We start from the raw sequence: 16,512 nt of genomic DNA, 5'->3' as shown, positions 1-16,512 counted from the left end.
AAACAACTATCAAATCATGTTGTAACTTAATTAATTAAGCAGAGGTGGATAGCATGCTCATAGGCATCTAGCTCTGGGCAGTGTGGACTAGAGATGGGGTGATAGCAAAGGGAGGAAATGGAAACCTCCGTTTCTGAGCAAATTTAAATCCAGTTGTGCTTTAGATCAAATTTAGTCTTCCAGTTCTTGAGGAAAGTATCTAACTTTCTTTATCTCACTAAATTTTGGATATTTTTCACAAAGATATTGTTAACCTCAGCTCTCTGCCATCTGTGGTCTCAGTAAGCCATGTAACGAAATGAACATAAAGCTGCAAGGTTGTTGATTCTCACTAGTACTGGCAGTATTATTAGTCGTTGCAAGGCATCACATTCTGTGTTTCAATTGTGTTTAAACCATTCATGTTTATTGCATCTATGCTTACACAGTATCTTGCTCACTGCATGTTGGACTACAAAGCAGCACTGCAGGTAAAGAACTGGGGGTCAAAGGTTACCCTGTTTCCTAACCAGTCTTCTAGGGGACAATCTTATCAGAACATTTTGAAGTTCTAAGACACTTACAAAAATGTGTAAGAAAAAACACAGAGTATAAATGTAGAAACGTCTCCCACACCCTTAAATTGGTTCAGTTATGATATTTTGTTTGTAAAATCAACTCAAAATGTAAGCTTTAATACAACTCTAATACAACACATGTAATTTCACTCACCACCTGTCCCCTTAATCATCTCTGTGGGTCACATTACCCATTCAAATTTCAAAAAGTGGATTTTATGGAACAAAATAAAGAGGATACATTTAATAATTAAAGTTCAAGCAACAGATCTTCCACAAAATTAAAGTGAAGAAAAAAATGCGTATGAAGAACGAATGAAATTGATCAGACTAACGTTCTTCAAGAAAGTCATTGCAATGTAATTTACAATGACATCTACTTGACGCCAGTTAAGTTTTACTTGTTGACATCTTTCATCTTTTGACAAGGCTTTTAATGCAACATAAATAGAAAAGATCATGTATAAAATAAGAATGTGGAAGCCTATGTAATGCTAATCAGTTAACTAACTGCCTTGATCAAACCACTATCTCATTCATTATTTTCAAAGAGAAATGAAAAAAAAAAATCTTCAGTGCCAATAACGTGTTTGATGAGCAAAAAGAAAGCAAATAAAGTCAAGTACAGAGGTCCAAAGAGACAGCATTAGAAGGGCGCAATGCATTAGAGTATGTATATTGGGTTATAGAAAAATGATGTAGAAATAAGATACCAGCAGCTTGCATGTACTAAAATATACCAAGAGCATCAGAAGAGAATTGATCAAGGCTAATTAACTGAAAATCAAAATACTGACGAGGTACAAAGGCTCTTGAGACTTGGAGGAGGAATCAAATGCTGGAATGAAAAAGAGAGCTCTGCGCTCCCTGGATGCTTGTACATACTGCTGATCTGGGGCCAGCTTGGAGGTTGGACTCTCAGACATCAGTCATGATGGAAGGCCTAATTAGGTGTCAAATGAAAAGAAAAGGTAATTCATATGCAACAGCTCAAGACAGACATTTGTCAAAGTGGTGGTTAAAGGAAAATGTTGCTGATGTAAATAAAACTATGTCAGAAGATGAAAACATCACGCCTGTAGATCATAACATTCGCCTCTGCCAACAATATTGGCAGAGGCAAAGAACAGAACAAATCTCCTTGAGATTTCTTCTTTGAATTTTGGTCATGATCCAAGGTTACCATTATTACATGTTTTGTGTCTTCTAGCCATTTATTTTTAGACATTTCACCTTCATGCACCTATGGGAAAGTCCAAGTCACAATGGTCTGAATTCCCTGAAATTGTAATTAATTCCTCCATTGTAATTAAAGTGTCACTGAAGAGAAACAAAGGAGAGATGTGGTGTCATGGTCGTTTTGCAATGCAACATTGCACTACATAACCACTTCAAAAAGACTGTACAGTACAGCCCTCAAATCTAAAGGCTTTCTCCAGTGAGCAGCTGTGGGACAGTGACAACGAGGTCTCTCTCTTTCTCAGCTGAACTCAGTCTTCCTCTCTCTGCATTCACACAAGGGACATCTATGGAACTAATGATGCCACATGAGGATGAAAGGAATGTGCCTGAAGAAAACTTACGCCTTTTCCCAAACAGGAGGATAACTACGCTAAAACAATATCACAGGCAGACAAAAATTTATTCAGCCCGTATACATCTGCTAATTTAAGAAACAAAAACAACAAGAGGACACTTGGTTACCATTGTACTGATTTGTACTGTACTGTACTGAATGTATCAATTTCAAATACCAGTTTTATCCATCAGTTAGCTCTCCACAGTTTTCCCTCAGGTTGGAGTTTCTATTTTTAGGGCAGCAGGACGGCCTTGTGTTTTGTGACACTGCCCCTGAAGCAGAGGACTCAAACATCTTCTCTGTGTACCCTTAGGCATAGCTCTGAAGGCCTACAAGCTGGAGAGGTGTTGCTACAGCTGGGTACGGAGAGAGCTCGGCTCTCAGTGAAACTTCCCTAAATAAATAAAGGTTAAAAATGTCTTCTTTAATCAAATCATCATGAAATAGTAAAAAGGCTCACGTAACCTTTTTGCACATATTGTTGATATTTAGAAACCATACATGTGCTGACAGTGTATGTTCACTGTAGTGCCAGGATGTTGGAGTCTTATTTTCTCTTGGTATTTACAGGGTGCGGACCTTTAAATGTATCAGGTATTTCTAGTATTTTCAGTTTTTGAGTACTGAGTGTTGCACAACTTTCAGGCCGCAAGAGTGCAGGGCAGACTTATATGCTGGTATCCAGAATATGCATCATTGTCCAGCTAAAATACTGAGCTATAAGCTACGTAAAGCTGATAACATATGAGGTGTTTATACCTAACTTACTGTGATATAGCTGTACTGATGCCACCTGTGTACTTTTACATTCAATAAACAAACTCTACCAACTCTTATGTATGTTGTATTATGACAGCAGCAGAAATAAGAAATTACCTGGAGATGATAAAAGCATGTAAATCTAAAATCTGAATTTAAGATCTATTTTTTAACTTAACCAAACTGCAGCAGTGGGTCCCTCCAAAGTCTGCAAGCAGCAGGAATCAGGAGTAATATCCACAGGCTATCAGGTACTATGGGTACAAGTACTATGCCTACTGTCTGACTTGGGTACACGAACAAATCCGGCGAGCCCTGAAGCTCCCACTTGCTCTCTAAAGAATTCTTTGTCGTACAAGCTGCAGTTCGGCATGTACAGAAAGTGCCAAAGGCAGTGAGTGCAAGTCGACTGTACGGGTTTATATGGGTTAGAAGCACTTAATGGTCTCAGCAGCGAGCTCACAGAACTATGGTAGCCCAAAGAGGAAACATGTATCGGTCATTCACTCCCTGCACCGATTAAAACTAAACTTTATCACACAGAGCTCAGGTGAAATAGTGGCTCTATTTAATGTTGTATATGATTGGATGACAGGATAAAAGTTGAATAATATAATAATAATAATAAGTGCAAGGTGAAAGATTTCCTCAGCATCAGAAAATTTGTGTCAAACCTGCAAAAATACCAGTAGAAAAGATTAGCTTGTTCATTTTGGGCCAGCATTAATTCACTGTCTAAAGAACCAACCCCTAAAGCCTTTTCCTGCAATATGCTGCACTGCCCATGGGATGTCAACAAATGACAAAATAATGAAAATGCAGTGGACTGGGCTTTAAAGCTGAAATCAGCTAATGAAAACAAAAAAGTAAGCCTCACTATAATGTGCAAGGGGAAAAAAAACAGATAAAAAGCAGAGTGTGAGACACGTGGGAATGAGTCAGTCATCATGAAAATAGAATTAGAGTAGAGCCCCATTCAGCTTCCAGCAAAAGAAAATGGGGATTAGCTGCTTTTCACTCAAGACTCATCATGCCTCAGTAGTATTACCAATCATTATGACATTCTTAAATTGATTTCACCTGGATTGACGCTTGTTAAAACACAAATCAATGACTGATGAGCACTACAAATGAAATCAAGCCATTGATTAATTCTCTGATATTGAAATAACACTGGAGATGTGATGCCTGTTCCTCGTTCTAACAATGAAATGAAGCTTTCACTATCAACTGTGGAGAGAAACCTTGTTCTGAACCTAAAACCGTGTGGAATTTGCAGTGCTCCAGTGTACTGAATATGCTCTTTAATGAGGACACATTTTAGAGCTAGCCATAATAAAATTGCATTCCAGCAGAGGAACTGTTGTATGCATTTGCAGAATTATTAATTCCACCAGACTGCAAAATGGTGCAGTCTGTTTCACTCTCAGTCGGTCATCAGTGAGTCTCGCTCAGTGGACTGCACTCACTCAGTCTCTCGCTGCTTTTTTCTGTTTCTTACACTCGAGAAGTTTAATGCCTGATGTTTGTTTTAGGTTTAAATTCTGAGGGAAAACATTTGCATTCATGATGTTTTAATTGTCTAGCTTTTATATATACATATCAAACGTTTGATTACTTACTTTGTCTCTCCCTCTGCAAACAACCCTCAGCTATTTTTTCTTTTGTTTTACTGGACAAAAAATCCCAGAGTACACACGTTTAAACCTGTGATTTTTTTCCCATTCCTTTTGTTTTATCAGGCTTGAAAACCATACATCCCACTGAAACAGAGAAAAAAACTACAGCTTTTTTACATGTTAATACAGTATGAGGTAATGCATTGGGAATCTGCATGTTCAAACCCAGGTGGGTCATTATTCTTGAGAAGATCAGAAAGCAGTTACTTACACCGCTCCGGTCTATTAAAATGATTTATTAAAATGTTATACGGCTCTTTGCAACACAGCGGACTAAAGCAGGATTGTGAGCACAGTGACTGAAGTGTTTTCTCAGAAACAGTAAAATCACAACAAACTTTATTTGATGTTTTCAGGAGCTCTCCGGAGAATCTATTAGCAACCACAATTACAAGCCAGAGGGCATGAAGCTGTGCATGAAAATAACACATCTGCATGATCTGCTTCCAACACCATGAGCCTGTGAATTTGCTGTTGAATGTTTGCTCAGTCTTTATGATCTCACATTTTAAAATATCCCTCTGAGATTGTGTTGGTTGATTCTTTTTTTTTTCTTTGCAGATGTTCACATCTTTAGTGTCTTTAATATCGGTTATAATGTTATGAAGTTAAGTCATGTTAAGTCCACATTTTAGCTTATGGTTCGTACTGTAAGTTCTCAACATTGGTATTCTGTGGTCCAGTTACAACAAACTCTCTGTAAACCAGAATCTATGTATATTGACATTTTCATGAAGGGAGCTTTAAATTGAAATCTTTATTCATAAAAACAAACGTGTAATTGTACCTCTGTGTAGCTTCATCTCCTCTGAAATTTAATTTATATTAAATGACGTGCCTGGTTGAGACATGATGTGACACTTCCATGAGTTACCCTGAGTATTAGGCCAGTCTGGGGTCCATTCCACAAGTTTATTGCATACACAAAGCGTGTAACAGGGTACTGGATTCAGTGTTATCAGAAAACTGTACAACTGCGCTGTATTGTAAAATAAAATAGTAATGAGTCTGAAAACTTTGATTTTCCGATACAGATGCATATCCTCACAAGGCTTTGAACATAATTCATATTTCCAATGTACAAGAAGTGTACAATTCAAAGTGGATTCTCTTTCAATAATGTATGTACTTACTCTCAAACCTTCATTCTTGGCCCATAGGACCAAATTACATTCTGTGCACAGAGTGAGGTTGTGATGTTCACATCTCAGTTTTCAGAAGTGACGCTCTGACTGGGCTGTTATAGGAATTGGTATAATAATCTATTGAGATGATATATTGCAGAATGATGGATAGTATGGCAGAAAAAAGATAATTAGATGTTAGGTTCATTTAGTAATAGTTTATTAAAGCCTGATCTACTGTATCTTCACATTATATTTGCACTTTGCCACTGCAGGCAGAAATGTTCTGGGCTGCTTTAATTTCATAAACCAATCAGAGCTGTCAAGGGCAGGCCTAAACAGTGTCAAGCTCACAAGGGCTTTTGCTACGCAGCACTAGTAGAGGAAATGCATTGAGAAATATTTTGCACATGGTTTATACACATTTTACCAAAGCCAGATAGTGACCATGTGAGAATGTGTGTTTAATTTGCCAATTTTATTTTCGTATAAACATAGGAATATTGAAATATTGAGAACACAAACAGCACAGCAGCTGTCCACATCTGTTCAGTCAGATAAATAGTTCAAAGTCAAACAGTGCACTCCTAAGAGTATGCATTTTTTTTTAAATAAGCTGCTAAGCTTTTATGTCTTAACTGAGCCTTTGATTTACCTGATCAGAGCCTTGTAAAGGGACGTGAATCAACATATCCTAAGTGTATGTAGATTAAGTGACTGCTCTGTGTGTCATGGCTCCTAAAACTTTGTCTCCTAATAATTATGCATTAGCACTTCTATTCAAAGGCAGTGTTCAGTACAAACAGTGGAAACAGTGTGAAGTAGCTGAATACACTGCTGTGCTCATCAACATGCATCTACTTTAGACAAGACTTGACAAATACATCTATTGAAAAAATGCTACAGAAGAAGAGGACTCGAGCTATTTCTGCTGCAGTAATTGGTATTTGATGTTTTTTGGTATGATGTTTTTACATTTGGCTACGAGCTGAGAAAATCTGAGCAAGGAAGAAAAAAATCTTCTTTTCTCTTCACAATAACTGTCAAGGTTCCTTTTAAGTCCCTTAATTAAGTGACCTACAGAACAATAAAGACTGTGTGTAGTGCCAGGGATGGTTTTGGTTTAGCAGGTTGCTCTGAATTTGGCATAAATGCTATTAAATAAAAAAAAAAAAAAACATTTTGAATTTTAAATTCTGATCTCTTCTTTAGTGTCAGTTTGACTAGGCACACAAAAAGAGCAGAAGAGCTTTAGAATATTGTACTGATTTACTTATTTACTCCTTAACAGTCCGTTACGATTTTATTTGAATATTTATTTGACATGTTCATGGATTTAATGAAATAGCATCCCCTCCCTACTGATTTTGAAGTTCACCTCTAATAATTTCTAGTACACTAATTACTATTCCTGTTGTTGCACTCATAAGTATACACAGTTTGCAGCTGTGTATACTTAAGTGAAACAATTCATTAATTGTAATTATAATGAGGACCTGACCTCATCAGAAAAGGAGTTACAAATCCTCAACAGCATCACCAGAGGAGTACTGGTGATAGTAATTACTATTTAAGTGCCTCCATGATAGACTATCCCCCTCCAAGCTGAGCATCTAATGCTTTCCCCTAGACCACCTTTTAATAATTCCATCTTAAATTATTTTTCAAAACAATCATGGCCCTTTGTGACCATATTTCTATCTTAATAACAGTGAAAGTAATGTGGCTACATGAAGTTTGGCACTACTTGTGGACAACGCGATTTTATTTTGCAACCCAACTGTCAGAAATGTTGAGTACTATTAAATTACTCAGAATAGCACTGGTGAGGCATCTCACTGTGGGATATGTCTGCACATATAAAGGGGAGACAGTTAAATAAAAGAAGTCCAAGATGATGACTATGTTTACAAGTTCAAACTCATAATGGTCATCATGCGAACCACCAGGTGACTTTAAAGTAGGATTCCATGGTTCTGGACAAAAAGAAAAGAACTATTTTTACTCTCAAATTTGAGATCATTTTTTTTTTCTCTCAAAATTCTCAAGTAAAGCATCAAAAAACATTTCTTTATTGTGTATATATATATATTGCCATATAATTGTGACTGGTATTCCAGTTTTTTTCTAGTGTTTTTTCCACTACTATTTGACATAACACCACTGACTGCAACCTCAAAAATTACTATACAATGCAGAAACTAAACTGTAAAATCTGAATACAGAGTATTAGATTGTAAATCAGTTTGTGTAAATACTGTGTGTGTGTGTGTAAATATCACTGAATTGCCATGCATGTCATGAGATGTGAGGCACAGAAATATAAATCAAAATTGCAATTTCAATATGATTAATCTTGCCACCCCACTTTGAAGGTGTCAGTGATGAGGATGATTCACACAACAAATGGAGACCTTAATCTCTGACAGGGCAAAAAGAGCATTATTTGAATTAGAGTTGTTATAATTATTATTCCAGAGTCACCTGGGGGGGTTATTGGATGTGTCTATAACACAGTGGCTTAAGAAAAGTGAATTTGGTTCATAAATTCAACGCTGTTCAAGAACAGACAACTTAAGATGAATTACATGTGCAATGTAGCAGGCATAAAACAAACCAATGCCAGTATAGTGATGGTATTTGCAGGAGACCAGGCTGAAAAAGATGTGGACCTCTGTCATGTACCACATCAGTCATGTGCTTCACTGAGTACGTAGCAAGACAAGAACAAGGTGGGAGCATTCTCCCTATACCCCTAAAGAAGTGACCATTGGCCCCTTACTTTAGCCAAACTCTGTTGCATTTGGGAATCTTTAAAAGATCAGAAGTTTCCACGCAAAGCAGAAAAAAGCTACAAAAGCATCCATAAAAAGAAACTTTAGGGTTAGGGTTAGGGCTATACAATACAAAAACCAAATATTCCTTAAAAAGTGTTTTGAGGCTTGCCTATCACGCTGCACCGCAACTACAAAAAGTAACAGAGAAACAGCAAAAACAAAAGAGGGTAGGGAAGAACACAAACCATATACTGTTTTTGGCTTCACCAAGAAAGGTGGCATCAGAAGAGAGTCAAAACAGACACTTCTCAAAGGGAGCAGGACAAAAGTGTGGAATAACCTGATCCTCACTCACACAGCAGCAAACCTGCAGGCACATCAGGAAACAAACCAAAAAAGACAGAGAACAGACAAGGTACTAAAAAGAAAGAGCGAGAGAAAGAGTAAACTTTGTGAGTGAATTTACCCAGAAAGATGAGTCATTAAAAAGTTTTACAAAAATTCTGAAACCATGAGCCTTTGGTTGTTTTTTTTTTGTTTTTTTTTTTTAACTTTGAGTAGGATTCTTTTTTTGTTCACTTCACACATTTTAAGTAACTTGATGAGCAACACGGGGTAAGGTAAAAGTAGGGAAGGACAGAAGGAAAGGACCGGAAATTCAGAAACACGGTAAGTTGTAGACTGCACATTAAAGTAATTGAGTCATCCCTTAGTAGTATTTATTTATTTCACCTGCCTGTGAGGAATGTGAGTCTGGACATGTTACCCATCCCTAACATGGACCTGAATCATGGACCTGTTGGAACTCGCCGCTCTATTCCTTCTCCTCAAAAGTCACGCAGTGTGCAGAGAGGAAGTATAGTTCAGTATATAGTACAGGGAGTGGACCAAGAAAAGGGTCACCTTCAGAGTTTGTCTAATCCTTTAGCTCATCTATCCCAAATTTAATTCACTTTAAAGTAAAGATAAGGAAACATTTCGCTCACTTAACTTCAAATCCATGGATAATGGATGATGAAATCAGAGCATCATTGTTAAATTTGGTTTAGCTTTGGGATCTGCTTGGTTTCTCGGGTATCTTCCTCGACTGTTAATGAGAAACAGATAGGTGTACCATGGCTACAGCGATTGAAAGTATAACACCTACACACACACACCAAAGAGATGAGATCAAAGTGGAGTTTGGGTGAGCACACATGTCGTCAGTCCACTGCAGGATTGGTAGCCAAGGTGTTAAGAGTGGAGGATGTGAAAATGAAAAAAACCTGAGTGGAAAGGGGTAATATTTCATGGTCCTGTTTTGTCTGGTGGCAGTTATCAGCAGCTGCCAGTCTGATAATTGCTGCTTGAGGCCCAGTGCTACTCCTTCAAGTCTGCACTGACAGCCCAATTCAAGCTTTCAGCCATGGGAGCTGCTGCCTGCTGCTATGTAGCTGTTGGGGTAACACTGGCTTTTGTTTGATAACATAGCACAATTGCTTGTGTCAAGTGCTTATTTGAAATAGTTTTGCAAAGTTTGCCTTATTCAAAGGACTGAAAGTGAAGACCTATATGCATACACTGTTACGTGAGAATAGTGGATACTAAATGTACAATATCTTCTGGGTTTTGTGGTTGACACAGTTTACATTACTCTACATCTTGTACAGAGTCATATCACACGTATTTCGATTTGAGTTTAAAAATGCACAGTGCATTGGGGCTGGCCAAAGTTTTTGTCTGGTCATTTATAAATTGTGAAACAAGCCAACGTACAGAGGCCGGGGCGTGTGTGCGTGAAGAAATATTAAGGAGAAATAGATTGCCAAGGAGGGCAGGAGAAAAACGACAGGGATTTTCTTTGATTTAAGACCCGGCATTCCTCTTCAAAGAGTTGTGGCGGTGCTGTGTACAATCAACACGCTCTGTCACTTAGCCACCAGATAACTGATGTTCCACTCCCCTCATAACCAGAAGCTATCAGTCTGGGACTTCTGCTTGTATCTTTCCTGTCGTCTCTCAAGTAAATTACAGCTCAGCAGTTCCAGATAGCTTGATGTTCGCCCTCTGCCCTCCATCTCTCTTTCTCTTTTGCCCTTCATTTCTCTCTTTTCTTTATTATTTTATTAGGACGTTCACTCACCAGAAATTTAAGCAAGAATTGGGCATCACAACAGGCATTGGTGTCAATCAAATATTTGATATTTGTTTTTTCAGCCTTCTGTTCCAGTTGATCGAATTCTCTCATTAGTTCAAGAGATCAGTAATAATTGATTTTATAAATTTACATGAACACTATTGACATCACTGACTGCATTGATGGAGGTGAATAGAGTGGCCACATTGGCCAGGAGGTATAACAGATACAGTCTACTGGCTTTCCAAAACATTGTCCGATCACAAGTCACAACACTGGCTGGGAGAAGTGGTACTCTAATAAGTCTGACTGCTTTAATGGATTAAAGCCTGTTAGGAAATGGAGGAAGACATTCTACAAAGGCAACCTTAAAATAGCATGAAGGTTCATTTTTGACCTTGGAAACAGTGGTTTGATAAAGGTCCTGTCTTTAGGCTGCACCAGCAGAGATCTTAAGGTGTTCAAGGAAGAGTTTGACATTTTGGAAAATACGCCTGTTCCCTTTCATGCCAAGAGTTAGATGAGAAAGCATCTACAGCCAGCAGCCACCTAAAGCTCACTAATTAACACGTTATATCTCTAGGCTATCTGTTCCCTCTGTTTCCTGTCTTCATGCTAAGCTAAGCTATCCAGATGCTGGCCGTAGCATCATATTTACTATACCAACCTAAAAGCAACCTAAGAGTATCAATCAACTCATCTAACTTTAAAGCAAGAAAGCAAGTAAGTGACTTTCCCAAAGTGTTGAACTGTTCCATTAAGTTTTCTGAGGTGTTGTTTCCTCCACTGATGAGGCGCAATGTGATGGTCTGTTTCTTAACAATATGTTTTATACTCAGAAAGAGCTGAGTACACTTGTAAAACTCAACTAGCTTATGGTTTCATTATAGTTTCCTAACAACTGTGAAGCTCTAGTGAGAAATCTTGGAATTGAAAAGTCTGCAGAGTGTGCATTTAAAAAAGAAAAAAAAAAACTAAACTAAGTTGACTCAGTCCCATTTGTTCAACTGCCAAAACACATATACAGTATAATATTCTTCATTCTCCCTCCTTGTTCTTTCTTTTCTCTCTTGTATAACAGTCTAACAGCAGCTAACAAGTAAAAGTTAAAGGTAGAATTTGTTGTATAACAGTTTCTGTGATTTGCTGTAACTTATACAATGGTATCTTGGAATATTTTACCATGTAAACATCAGACCACGGTTAAACTGGGGTGGGCTAAGCAGGGTGCAAACAAGGAGATTAAGACCAAGATTGCTTTGAACATCATAAGGTCATCTTGATTTTAGGCTCAAATCAAAGTTCAGATAAGTCAAAAAGCATTAAATACATCCTCAACAAATGAAGCAATTGAAAACATTTGTTTAAATCTGGAATGTAAGAAGCTTATTCACATAAAGTTAAAGCCCGTTCCTAATTGCACTGATTCAGACCTGGCCTTGGTCTGGTTGATTTTTAGGAACCACTTCGTCAAGATTTTGGTGTTCTCTTCCAACCTACTGCTCTGCCTTCCAAACAGGAGGTGTTAGTGAGAGGTGATAAAACTGCACCATCCTGCTTTCATCAGAGACAGCCTGGCCAGAAATAGAAGGCTCAACTGGAATTAATTACACCAAATGTCACATGGCTGAAGATTAGGATGAAGACAACTCATCTCGCAGGGTATAACGAGAAAATCTTAATAATTAGTCCCACAGGAAAAGATCCATCAAAATGAGAGAGAACATACAGTGCTTCGAGCTGTATATTAAACTATATGGCTGCATGAGTCTAGATCGTGGTGGGCATTTGTTTGGATTGTGGAAGTTGAAACTAGCTGCTATTTTCTGTTTGCAGCTGTCACTTAATTATTTTGGATTAAACCTCTTCACAGGGAAGAAACTGCAACTCAGTTGTCTCATTATAAATCACACTCAGATGAAAAGTCTTCCATCAAAAATTCACACTTGAACACGCCCTGGGTTAATTAACAGCTACAATTGTTTTGACCAGCTTTAGAAATGATTATTCTCAGACAAGTGGAGTCTTTTTTTTTTTTTTTTTTTTTTTAAATATAACTGTGTTTATCTATTTGTTTTATTTCCTAAATCTGTGAGCGATCGGGTTTTGCTCTGGTATGAACTCTTCATGCTGACGTTACAGTGCCGAGTAAATATAATATACCCAGTCTTGAATCACACTGTGTGTGTGTGAAACTGTAATCTGATGACAAACAAGGTTGGTTTAATTGAACAGAGTGACAAGAGAAAATCTAAATGTCAGTTAATTAGGACTATAAACCCTCTCGCAGGAGCACACTACACAAACACTGAAGCAGCTTGCAGTCTGACAAACATATTTTTATAGTTGTGGAGATGCAGCTTGCCTGGCTGCAATTGGAGTTTTCCATGGTGCACCCTGGTGTTCAAAGTGCCAATTTACGCACAGCCATAGACAATCCTAGAGACAGATATTGTATCTGGAGTAGCATAAATCACTAGGTCCTGCTTCCAGTTATATGTCATATTTTTTTTTATTTATTTGTGACATTTCACTTGCTCTGTAAATTTCTATTTCTTTTGTTTCTTGCCTTGTTTTACCAGAAGATCATCCTTTTTTGCTTATTTTTTTTTCTTGTTCTTGATTTACTGTTGCCTGAAGAAACATGAAAATAAGAACGTCACTATTCACTCAAACCAGCACTGTCGCACAATTCATTTCATACCTCCCCGCCTCGGTGTCTACATGAGTTGTTGGATGTAGACGCCGCTGCGGTGATATGGCACTTGTCCTTGCTGTGAAATGATCCATCTGCAGGTATGTCTGTCTGCATCACAGGCATCCTCTTGCTCATTCTCTCCTCCACTCCCCAGATGAGCAAAAGTGCCTCATTTACTCAGGCTTCAAAGGCACTGCCTAACTTTTCTCCCATATGACTTCGCTTCCCAGGGGGGGTCTGTCTTTCCCTTTGAATCCCAACCAAACAGGCTTTGATGGCGTCTTTGTGTATTACATGACTCAACTACATTCCACTGAGAAAAATATGCATGCTCTGTAGTACCAGCTATGATATAAAATAGGAAAGAATTCAGTCTTGGCACTATTCAAGTCCGCATGAAAGAAATGGATGTCTTTGCACAATTTTGCTGAATTATGTGGAGCTCAGAGTATTAAAAGCCATGTCAAACATCAGATCTTATAAATCTGCTCAGTGTGAACCCTCCACCCAAATAAGGAAAAAAGAAATGTGCAGTGTATCTTTGCTATGACGCATTATAGATCATGTGGCACTTTTTCAAATCCATTAGCACAGAGCTGTTGGCGATGAGAGATTCATCTGTTCCATTCATGTTTTCTTGATGGATATCATTACATAAGTTCTCACCTAAAATGAACATATTTAGTGGAAAAACTCTACCGTTAATATGGTGCCTTGTAAATTTCTTAGAGAAGACTGCAGATTCTTTAATGGCCTGGGAATGGATTTTCACTGGCTTGGAGGGAACACAGTTGGTTACATACAAAGATTTTTTAATTGTATTTTCAATAGATGGAATGGTGACTGCATATTATCGACCACTGCTGCTGAGGCATTTTGTATTATCGACACGCAGCGGCAAGCGGCACACTTGACTCTGATTGTCTACATCCACAAGAGAGAAAAAGAGTGGGTGCAAACCGAAGACACAACGTCGAAACACATCAGTTTTGAACAATGACGTGAACATCAGGCAGTGCACTCTCGGGAGTTGCTATCGCCTTCACTGTTTGCTTTTTTTTTCTTGTCATTTTATTGCATTAAAAATTGCTTTTAGGTGACATACATAGAAGCACTGCATTGATCCAAAAATTTGTCCTCTTAAAATAATTGTGCTGGATTTTATAGCTTCTCACATGAAATCTTGAGTGTGCAGAAAGCAGTCCGGAATGAAAATCTGCGTGACTGGGCATAATATGTTTATGCATGGTTTTGGGTGTATGGGAGCCTGCACTAGTGAATGTCAACTAATTGAATAATGTACCTATTTGCAAACAAGCTGCATACATGCTATAATTGAATTATTCAAAGAAAATCTGAAGAAAATACTGCTCCCAAAGACCATGTACCTTTTGTACCTATGTGTACATATGGTGTAATAAATTGAAAATAGTGTTTGGTTCCCAAGGGACAATATTACAAAAAGTAGGATTCTCTCAATTATATGCTTGGTGTTTTCCCTTTTATGCTCTGACAGCCACATAAGCATCCTTTGTTTGAAATGATACCTCATTTAATTGAGTCATACTGATGCCCCGGCATGCAGCGCTGTTTAGACTTCTCATTCCCCAACTGCTGTAAGCAACATAATGATTATCATGACTGAGGCACCTCACCTAAATGAGTCAAGCTCTGACATTTGTGGCAGAACTGACAGCTTGATCATTACGGTGCATCAAAAGATAATGCAAGGATGTACAATAACTGCACCATAGGAAAACGATAGCAGGGACAGTTATGCAGCTGTTTTCATGCAAGTACCAACACATTACCCCACTCCCAGTCGGCTTCAGCAGCTCCCTTATGTACGCGTAATTGATGAAAGTCCTATGTTTAACTTCCAAGGCATTAGGAGGTGTTGTGCCTGACTTATTCTCTGTAAGCTAATACACACACTCCCCTCAGAAGGTGCAGGAGTCCTTGTCAGTCAGCACAGAGAAAAGAAAACAGCTGGCTACAGTATTCCCCTTCAACAACCATCCTTGTGAAGTAAGCTTCGTGCCACTTCCAGGGAATCAGATACTGTCTTCTTAAATCCACACTAAAGACCAATTCATCCAGCATAGTTTACATCCGGCCTTAACTCTTGCCTCACCAGCCTTTTCCTTCTCTTTATATATTTATCATATACTTTCCTGCAGTCATTCACTCACTCTATCTGCTGAGTGCCCCGATATATCCTGGTTTTCTCATATCCACTTACACACATACGCAAACGCACAGCAACACAAACACAGGCTCTGGCTCTCATCTCATGTTTTTGGTGTCCTTGTTTTTTCATCTGTTTTTGTGGTCACTGCTTTGTGCACAGTACTCTGTGTCACTCCTGTCTGTTAAAAGCATCTATAAATAAACTCAAGCCAACTTGAATAAGATAGTTAGGTTGAGGCATTAAAGAATTGTATCCAGTTAGTCACTCCAATTGTTTTCCTGCCTGTTTACATAAAAAAAATAGATACGTTTTATCTGTAGGAATATGCGTTTTTGAATTAGTCCTAAATCAGTAATTCCTTTGGAATAATTATCCTTAATTGGCATTTGGTACAAAGTCACATGACTCAAGAAAGCCACTCTACTAATGTTATTGCTGAGTTTAAAGATTTATTTAAGATTTTTTTAAAGTACATGTTTGCAAAATAAATATAGCTGACTTTTTACAAAACTACTTCAATATTGATCCAATTATCTGCAGTGCCACACTGAAGGAAGACCTCTGTAATGACACTATGTGGAATTCTCACAAACAGGGATTTGTTCTTTTTTTTTTCATTCCACTCTAATGTGCAGAGAGAGCATTTTGTTGTCTGCAAATCTTGCTAACACATTAAAAATTTATTGTCAGTATCAACCCCAAATAAGAAGCATTTAAACGCCAATGTGCCTAATAAAATGTAATAAATAACAGGGCTTAATAGTCTTTCACACATATGATAATATACATTTATTAACACCATTAAAGTCAATGGGAACTAAAGACAAGCCTGGCACACCTTTTACTCCCAAAACATCTACTCAAAATAAAATTCATTTAAGCAGAAATATCTTGTTTATATGTTTATATTTCAATTATGAAGCTAGCTTTATTTGAGAGATGACAAGACATGTATTAGATTAAAAAATGTTCTTTGATGATACCCTGCTAGTTGTGTACTGCCTCTATAAAAACCTTACTGCACCACTTAGA

This window comes from Toxotes jaculatrix, chromosome 11, assembly GCF_017976425.1.
Source record: "Toxotes jaculatrix isolate fToxJac2 chromosome 11, fToxJac2.pri, whole genome shotgun sequence".
Lineage (NCBI taxonomy): Eukaryota > Metazoa > Chordata > Actinopteri > Toxotidae > Toxotes > Toxotes jaculatrix.
This window is presented reverse-complemented; position numbering follows the sequence as displayed.